This window comes from Ovis aries, chromosome 13 (genome assembly GCF_016772045.2).
Source record: "Ovis aries strain OAR_USU_Benz2616 breed Rambouillet chromosome 13, ARS-UI_Ramb_v3.0, whole genome shotgun sequence".
Classification (NCBI taxonomy): Eukaryota; Metazoa; Chordata; class Mammalia; order Artiodactyla; family Bovidae; genus Ovis; species Ovis aries.
Genome location: NC_056066.1, coordinates 77,736,348 through 77,745,351, shown reverse-complemented (window position 1 = coordinate 77,745,351; position 9,004 = coordinate 77,736,348).

The following is a 9,004-nucleotide window of genomic DNA, read 5'->3' as shown; positions in this document are numbered from 1 at the left end:
AGGAGGAGCAAAGGTACCCACCTGGAAGCAGCAGGATATTTCAGACTGAAGGAACCATGTACACAAAAGCCCTGGAGTGGCTCAAGGAACCTCAGCAGCCAAGTCTGGCTGAAAGAGCATCAAGAAGGTGGGGTGTGGGGAGTCAGGAACAGGTGGAGAGATGTTAGGGTGCAATTCACTGAGGCCGAGAGGCAGGCATGGACCCAGGACACGCAGGGTGCCGTGGGGTCCCAGAAGGCACCTCCCACTTCCTGCAGGAACCTCAAAGGACTGCCAGTGGCCCCCTTTGACAGATGGGGAAGCTGAGGCTCAGAGGTGATGAGGAGCCGGGAGCAGCAAGGGAGCTCTTCCCTGAAGTGCTCAGAGCAGCTGATTGAAGAGGATCCTTGTGAAGAAAACTCCTGCCTCTCTGGGACTCGATGCCCCACGTGACCTAGAACAGCCCACAGGCGTCAAGTCTCCCGGCGGCTCAGCCCCAGCCCCAGAGCCTTCTCTGCTGTTCATCCAACCTACCCCTCCCCTGGCCCTGCAGCCAGAGTCCACGCATCCAGGGTGGGATGGGTGATCCAGGGGACAGGGCCCAACTGTCCTTCTCACTGTCTGCAACTTCCGAGCAGAGTCCCCCGAGGAGGGTATACAGCTGGCACTCAGCCAGACCTCCAGAGCCTGGCTGGCAGGAGCTCAGCATCCAGTTTGGTCCGTTTTGCTGTTTTTAACAGAAAAATGTTCCCTGCACCACCAACTCTTTCCTGGGCAGGGTTTGGAAACCATCTCCAGATGGGGAATAATTTTAGGGGAGAGGAACGGCTAAAATTACGGACCAGTTTGCTGCCAGCTCCCACTGGGACAAGCCAGCCTTGGCCCTGGAACTTTCCGGAGGTGGGGTGGCCGGGTCTGAGTTGCGGAGAGAAGGGAGGGTGGATAGCTGAGCCTGGGTGAGCTGTAGTCTGGTCACGGGGGCACCCCAGGGAACCTTCCCGACTACTGCGTTCTGAGGCTGCCCACCCATGCCAGGCTCCTCACCCATCCTTATTCCTCACGAACATCCCCAGTCAAGCGTCTGCACTTGACTGCCATTTTGCAGGAAACGCCAAGGCTAGAGGGTGTTGTGCTGCCATCAGCTCCAGGGAAACAGACGGCCCAGGCTCTGCCACAGATAAACCACCGGGAAAGGGAGCGAATGGCAGGGGAAGCAGACATTGAAAGACTGAACAGATATCAGTTTTGCTGTTTTGGCCTCGCTGGCTTGTGGCATCGTAGTTTCCCCCCGCAGGGATCGAACCAGAGCTCTCAGCTGTGAAACTACAGACTCCTAACCACTGGACCACCAGGGAATTCCTCATCAAAAAAAATTTTTTTAATGGGCAAGACAAAATATAGTCTAGGGATCCATACAGAAGTGATAAACCTGTAAAGAAACACAAACGTTGACTCTAGAAGTCAGGGTCCTTCTGGAAAGAGGGAGGGGCTGTCCCTGAGTGGGACAGGGTCCTGCGGGGGCTTCTGGGCTAACTGCCCAAGTTCTGCTCTTCCCCAGGAGATGGTCACAGGGAAGTCCAGCTGCCTTATCAGAATCACGAAGGTATGTGTTTGCACCGTGTGCTTTTCCATATCTGTGTTTTATTAAAAAAAAAAAAAAGATTGAAGGGAAAGACTGAAGGCAGGAGGAGAAGGGGACAACAGAGGATGAGGTGGTTGGATGGCGTCACCGACTCAGTGGACATGGGTTTGGCTGGACTCTGGGAGTTGATGATGGACAGGGAGGACGGGTGTGCTGCAGTCCATGGGGTCGCAAAGAGTCAGACATGACTGAGCGACTGAACTGAAAAAAAAAAAATTTTTTTTTTTAATGGAAATGTCCCCATGCAGATCAAGGAAGGGAGGCTTGGCGGAGTGGAGTGGCTTTCCCAGGGGTGAGTAGAGACTTGAGATCGGAACCCAGCCTGTAATCCCAGAGTCTGTGCCAGGGCCCCGGGGGTGAGAGAGATGCGCTCCCACCTCCCAGCACTGGGAGGCTGATCAGTGGGGCTGGTCAGGAGTCTCTCCCACCAGGACACCCAGAGATTCTGGATAAAACATGGTACAACTAGGCTGGCAGAATTGAATGGAAATACCTCTCCAGGGGCTACTGGCTGGGGGTGGTCTAGTAGCTAAGTCGAGCCTGACCCTTGAGACCCCATGGACTGTAGCCCGCCAGGCTCCTCTGTCCATGGGATTTCCTAGGCAAGAATACCGGAGTGGGTAGCTATTTCCTTCTCCAGTGTATAATTCCCTGTGGTACACAGACCTTGTTCATTTCATCTCTTTTTATCTGAGAGATTCTGTTCTTAATCTTGATAGTTTTTGAGGAGTACAGGCCAGTTGTTGAAATATTTATCATCATTAACATTTATTAATGTGTGGATCACAATAAACTGTGGAAAATTCTGAGAGAGATGGGAATACCAGAAGGCCTGACCTGCCTCTTGAGAAATCTGTATGCAGTTCAGGAAGCAACAGTTAGAACTGGACATGGAACAACAGACTGGTTCCAAATGGGAAAAGGAGTACGTCAAGGCTGTATATTGTCACCCTGCTTATTTAACTTATATGCAGAGTACATCATGAGAAACACTGAACTGGAAGAAACACAAGCGGGAATCAAGATTGCTGGGAGAAATATCAATAACCTCAGATATGCAGATGACACCGCCCTTATGGCAGAAAGTGAAGAGGAACTAAAAGCCTCATGATGAAAGTGAAAGAGAAGAGTGAAAAAGTTGACTTAAAGTTCAACATTCAGAAAACGAAGATCATGGCATCCGGTCCCATCACTTCATGGGAAATAGATGGGAAACAGTGGAAACAGTGTCAGACTTTATTTTTTTGGGCTCCAAAATCACTGCAGATGGTGACTGCAGCCATGAAATTAAAAGACGCTTACTCCTTGGAAGAAAAGTTATCACCAACCTAGACAGCATATTCAAAAGCAGAGACATTACTTTGCTGACTAAGGTCCATCTAGTCAAGGCTATGGTTTTTCCAGTAGTCATGAATGGATGTGAGAGTTGGACTGTGAAGAAGGCTGAGCGCCAAAGAATTGATGCGTTTGAACTGTGGTGTTGGAGAAGACTCTTGAGAGTCCCTTAGACTGCAAGGAGATCCAACCAGTCCATTTTAAACGACATCAGCCCTGGGATTTCTTTGGAAGGAATGATGCTAAAGCTGAAACTCCAGTACTTTGGCCACCTCATGAAAAGAGTTGACTCATTGGAAAAGACTCTGATGCTGGGAGGGATTGGGGGCAGGAGGAGAAGGGGATGACAGAGGATAAGATTGCTGGCCGGCATCGCTGACTTGATGGACGTGAGTCTGAGTGAACTCCGGGAGTTGGTGATGGACAGGGAGGCCTGGTGTGCTTCGATTCATGGGGTCGCAAAGATCTGGACCCGACTGAGCGACTGAACTGACCTGAACATTTATTAGTGATGTTCAGTTTGATCAGCTGGTGGCTGGTGAGGGTGCTGAGGGTGGAGGCAGGGAGCCTGAGGAGGAGGCTTATGGCGATTGTCCATGCAGTGGTGGCGGGAGAGGTGCAGGGACTGAGGAAGGTTAGATTTGGGACTCTGGGGCGAAGGGACCTCCTTTGGGCTCAGGGGTGCATCCTGCCTGCCCGCCTGCATCTCCCATAAGCTGTGACTTGGGCAAGTTACTTCTTCTGTGACTTAGTTTTCTCATCTGTGAAATGGGGATGATGGCACCTCTCTAGAGGCGGTTATTAACACATCTAAAGCACGTGGCTTCTAGTAAGTGCTAGGAAGTGTTGGCTGCTGTTACTCATTATTAGAATCTTATCATCTCCCTCCAGACTTCCCAGCTGTGAATCCAGCCTCCAGAACTCCGTGTAAACCTGGAGTTTAACTCTTGAAACTGAGTTTCTCATCCATGAAACTTGCTCTGACCCCGAAGTTCCCAGCCCCTAAAATCCAGGACTCCTCGAGCCCTGTGACCCCATCACTGAGTTTCTGACCCTGACTCCAGTCTCCCCTGTCCTGACGGAGACCAGCGCGTTGGTGTCCCCTGGATGTGGAATCACAGCATGTTTTCCCTTCTGTCCCTACCCGCCTGCACACTTGTCCCTGATACGTGTCTTCAGCCACCTGCCACTTCGCTGTCTACACGGCCTGTCCAGGTCACCATCTTTCCTCACCTTTATTACTACAAACACTTCCTTGCTCATATCTTGAGTTAAAAAGAAAGTGGTTGTATGTTTAACTTCAAGTCATGGTGCCTCTCATACAAGTTCAAACAATACAGAAACATGTCAACATTTAAGCTGTCATTCATTTGCTGCGTCGTGTCCGACTCTTTGCGACCCCATGGACTGCAGCTCGCTAGGCTTCCCTGTCCTTCACCGTCTCCCAGCGTTTGCTCAAATTCATGTCCATTGAGTCAGTGATGCCATCCAACCATCTCATCCTCTGTCATCCCCTTCTCCTCCTGCCTTTAATCTTTCCCGGCATCAGGGTCTTTCCTAATGAGCCGGCTCTTCGCATCAGGTGGCCAAAGTATTGGAGATTCGGTCCCAGCATCAGTCCCTCCAATGAATATTCAGGACTGATTTCCTCTAGGATCGACTGGTTTGATATCCTTGCAGTCCAGGGGACTTTCAAGGGTCTTCTCCAACACCACAATTTAAGATCATATATTAAATATGAAAAGTTATTAACGGTAGTGATTTGTGTGTGTGTGCGAGGTGGGGAGGTACATCCATATATTTTCCTATAATTCCATTTTCCCACTTAATTTCCAGAGCCCAAATAGCGGTCACGAGACATGAGAAGTTCCTCCTTTACTGGAATCTTGATCAGGCCACCACTTTTTCCTCTTGTGTCAATGTGTATCATCTTTTCTGATTCCTTGTATAAGCGATATCATATGTTCATCTTTGTCTTAAATCCCGCGTAAACTTACCTCACCCAGTGTGACAATCTTCAGGTGCATCCTTGCCACGGCAAGTTGCATTATTTCATTCTTTTTTTGGCTTAGTAATATTCTGTTGCATATATGTGCTATACCTTCTTTATCCATTCATCCGCTGATGGACATGAAGGTTGTCTCCATGTCCTGGCTATTATAGTAAACTTCTGTTTTAACCAGGGCTTCCCTGATAACTCAGCTGGTAAAGAATCTGCTTGTAATGCAGGAGACCCTGGTTTGATGCCTGGGTCAGGAAGATCCACTGAAGAAGGGATAGGTTACCCACTCCAGTATTCTTGGGCTTCCGTGGAGGCTCAGCTGGCAAAGAATCTGCCTGCAATGCAGGAGACCTGAGTTCAATCCCTGGGTTGGGAAGATCCCCTGGAGAAGGGAACAGCTACCCACTCCAGTATTCTGGCCTGGAGAACTCCATGGACTGTATAGTCCATGGGATCACAAAGAGTCAGACATGACTGAGCGACTTTCCCTTTTCTGTTTTTAAATTGAGAGTGAGGGAGACACTTTTTATTTGTTGAGTTAAACATGCTATGATTGGTTTGTGTCAGGGATCTCCATGATTTACTTTGTTTTGTTTTGTTGTATTTTCGCCCCTCATCCTTAACGCCCAGGCCCATGACAGCTGTCTCTGGTTGTGTATGTGGCTTTTGTAAAACAAGTAGCATTATTTTATGCATGGGTGTTTTTAATTTAGAGACAAGTTCTTCTGTTTTCTCTCCTCTTTCATTCAACATTCTGTCTCCAAGATCTCTGCGTGCTGCTATGCTGAAAAGTCATTTATTTCTGCTTCCTTCCTAGCAGGCCATTTGCTCATGTCCTTTGGCGCAGAACATTTTTTTGTCATGAGAAAACCTGGGCCCTGAGCCTGCCTCCTTTGAAGCCAGGAGGGCCCACACTGCTGGGAGGAGGAGAAATCTCCAGCTGCTATGTGACTAATGGGGTCCTGCTGGGCCGGGGCAGCTGTCTGCACCCGCTGGAGGCCGTGGGAGGGGGCTTAGGGAGGATTGTCGGGGCAAGCAGAGATGGGGTCAGGGCCGGGACAGTCCACCTTCAGAGCTGCCCAGACCTCTGGCCTTCTCTCTTGGCCTGACAGAGCCACGAGCAGCTGGTCCAGGAATGGGCAGAGCCAAGCGGTAAGGGAGGGAGGCCGCACACACCCATCCCCTCCTTGTGGGATCGGAATGACTTCGTGGGATGCGCTCTGGCGGGTATTGCAAGGCCAGGGGCTAAGTTACAGCACCCAGCCCCAAGTGCGTGGGCTTCCTCTGGACCAAGGTCTCCTGAGTAAGGCAGGGAGGACCCCTGGGTGTCCTAATCGCCTCCCCCGCCTCCCTTTCCTTCATTTCCCCACAGTCTGCTCCATTCAGCCATCCACTCACCAAATGTTATTGAGCTCTGGTTAAGTACTGGGCACTGGGCATAAAGTAGTAAACCAGATGGACAACAATCTGTCCTCCTGGAGCTCTGTTGTGTGTGTGTGTGTGTGCGTGTGTGTGTGTGGTAGGTAGACTAATAGCCATCTCACCCCCATCCAGGTCCTAAACCCTGGAACCAGCAAATATGTGAGGTCACATGGGGAGTTAAGGTGGCAGGCAGAATTAAGGTTGTTGTGCAGCTGACCTTGAGCTGGGAGGTGGTCCTGGATTATCTACTGGGCCCTGTTTTTATTTATTTACTTTAAATATTTCTTTATTTGGCTGTGCCAGGTCTTAGTTGCTGCACATGAGATCTTCGATCTTTGCTGCGGCGTGCGGGATCTTTGGTTGCAGCATGCAGCGTCTAGTTCCCTGACCAGGCATCAAACCCTGATCCCCTATGTTGGGAGTGTGGAGTCCTAGCAATGGGACCAAGGGAAGTCCCTACTGGGCCCAATTTAATTGCAAGAGTCCTTGTAATCCAAAAAGGAAGGAGGAGAGTCAGAGCCAGAGGGACGCAGCATGAGACAGACCAGACCCGCCTCTGCACCCCTGAGGACGGAGGTGGGGCCATGAGCCCAGGAACGCAGGCGGCCTGGAGAAGCTGGAAAAGACACGGAAGCAGATGTTTCTCTCTGGATCTCCGCATGGAGCTCAACCCTGCCCTTTAATGGTGGCCAAAGAAGATCTCATTTGAACTTCTGACCTCCAGAACTGTAAGATAAATTTGTATTGTTTTAAGCCACCAAATTGTGATGTGTTACAGCTGCAAAAGGAAACTCATACCCAACAAACACGTGAGACATCTCATCCATGAGATGGCGGTAAGTGCCGTGGGGAAAAATAAAGCCAGGTGGAGGACAGGGCATGTCTGTGTGGTTTGCATTTTTGAGCAGAGGAAACAGGCAGGCGAGGCCTCCCTGAAACAGTCACACTTCATGGAGGCCTGAAGGAGGTAAGGACGTGAGCCAGGCGGTTAATGGGGGAACATGGCACCAGCTGGAGGGACAGGCAGGTGCAAAGGCCCTGAGGTGGGAGTGAGCTTGGTATGTTCGAGGCAGAGCAGGGCAGCCCGCGAGACTGTGGCAGAGGGAGCTGGGGGGATGGAGGCAGGGAGGCCAGGGGGATTGTGGGCGTCAAGTGAGCTCTGCTGAGGGGGCTTGGCATGCAGGAGCCACCCTCCCTGGGTTGAGAAGACCCCACATGACACGGAGTAACTAAGCCTGTTCGCCGCAACTATTGAGCCTGTGCTGTGGCCCAGAGGCTGCAACTGCTGAAGCCTGCACGCCCTAGAGCCTGCGCCCCACAACGAAGAGTAGCCCCAGCTCAGGGCCACTAGAGCAAGTCCGTGAGCAGCAATGAAGACCCAGCACAGCCCAAAACAATGGATTAATTAATTAAAAAGAAAAGATCAGCCCCATCCCCAGGTCTGCTCAGGCTGCTGCCATGATTTCCTGCTCACTAAAGGGAAGAAGGAACGTGCCCACCCCCTATGCCATTGTCCCATCCCAGGTCTTGCTTCCTAGGTCAGCCTGTTGCTTGGAATCCTTCTCTGAATCTCAACGCCTGATACAGCCTGGTCTAGGCGGGGTGGGCAGAGACACTGTGACCTCCATCTCACCCTAGAACTGCCAGGCCTGGGAGGAGACGGCTGCTCTGCCTCCCTTGGGATCAAGGCCAAGCAGGAGCTCCTGTGCCCTGGGCTTGAGCAGCTGGGCTGGTGGCTGGAGGATGAAAGTCGCCAGCCACCTCCCCTCTACTATCTGTGCTCTGTGACCTGGGGCTGGTGGCTCACCCTCTCTGGGCCCCAGTCTCCACATCCAAAGGCAAAAGAGGTTAGATTAATCAGGGGTCTCTAACTGACAGCCTGTAACCACATCCTGCCCACAGACATGTTTATGTGTTTTAGATTAATGGTCAGCACTCAAGAGTTGAGAAACTTCTCGTAAACTCCAGATTTCTGGCTTCTTTTAAGAAATGAGAAGATCTGGCAGGTGGTGCCTGGAGCTGACTCGGGGCTATCACGGTCAGTGCCCCACCCACTCTGTCATTTCTGACTCGTGTGTTGAGATGCTGGGACGTCTGAGTTTATAGCCCTGGACATTGCAGGCCTTTCAGCTCCAATTTCGTTCACTCAACGGCTATTCCTTGAGCATTTAGTATGTGTAGGACCTACGAGAGAAGCCTTACAAGCCTGTTTTACAGACGAGGGAAGTGAAGGTCAGGGAAGGGGGGACTGTGGTTTACTAGGCTCACAGTCGGCATTGAGGCTGCATCTGAGCCACAAATGATTGACAACTGATCCCAAAGATCTTTCGCCAAAATGTATTAAGTACTGACACGGGCCGGGGCCATGGCCCTGAACTGGCAGCCCAGGTCCTGCCTTTATGGGCTGATGTTGTTCCTGGAGCCACAGCCATCAACCAGGAGAACCTGGGATTCCAGGAGAGAGGTAGATGAGCAGGGTGGTGGCAGGCCCAGGAGGGAGGAGGTGATGCTGGAGCTGCTTCCCATGGAGTGAGGGCTTGAGGCTCGAGCCTTGAGATCCCCCTTCCTCCTTTTGTGTTCATCATGGACACTTCGCTGAGACCTGTTCCTCTCCAGGCGCTGAC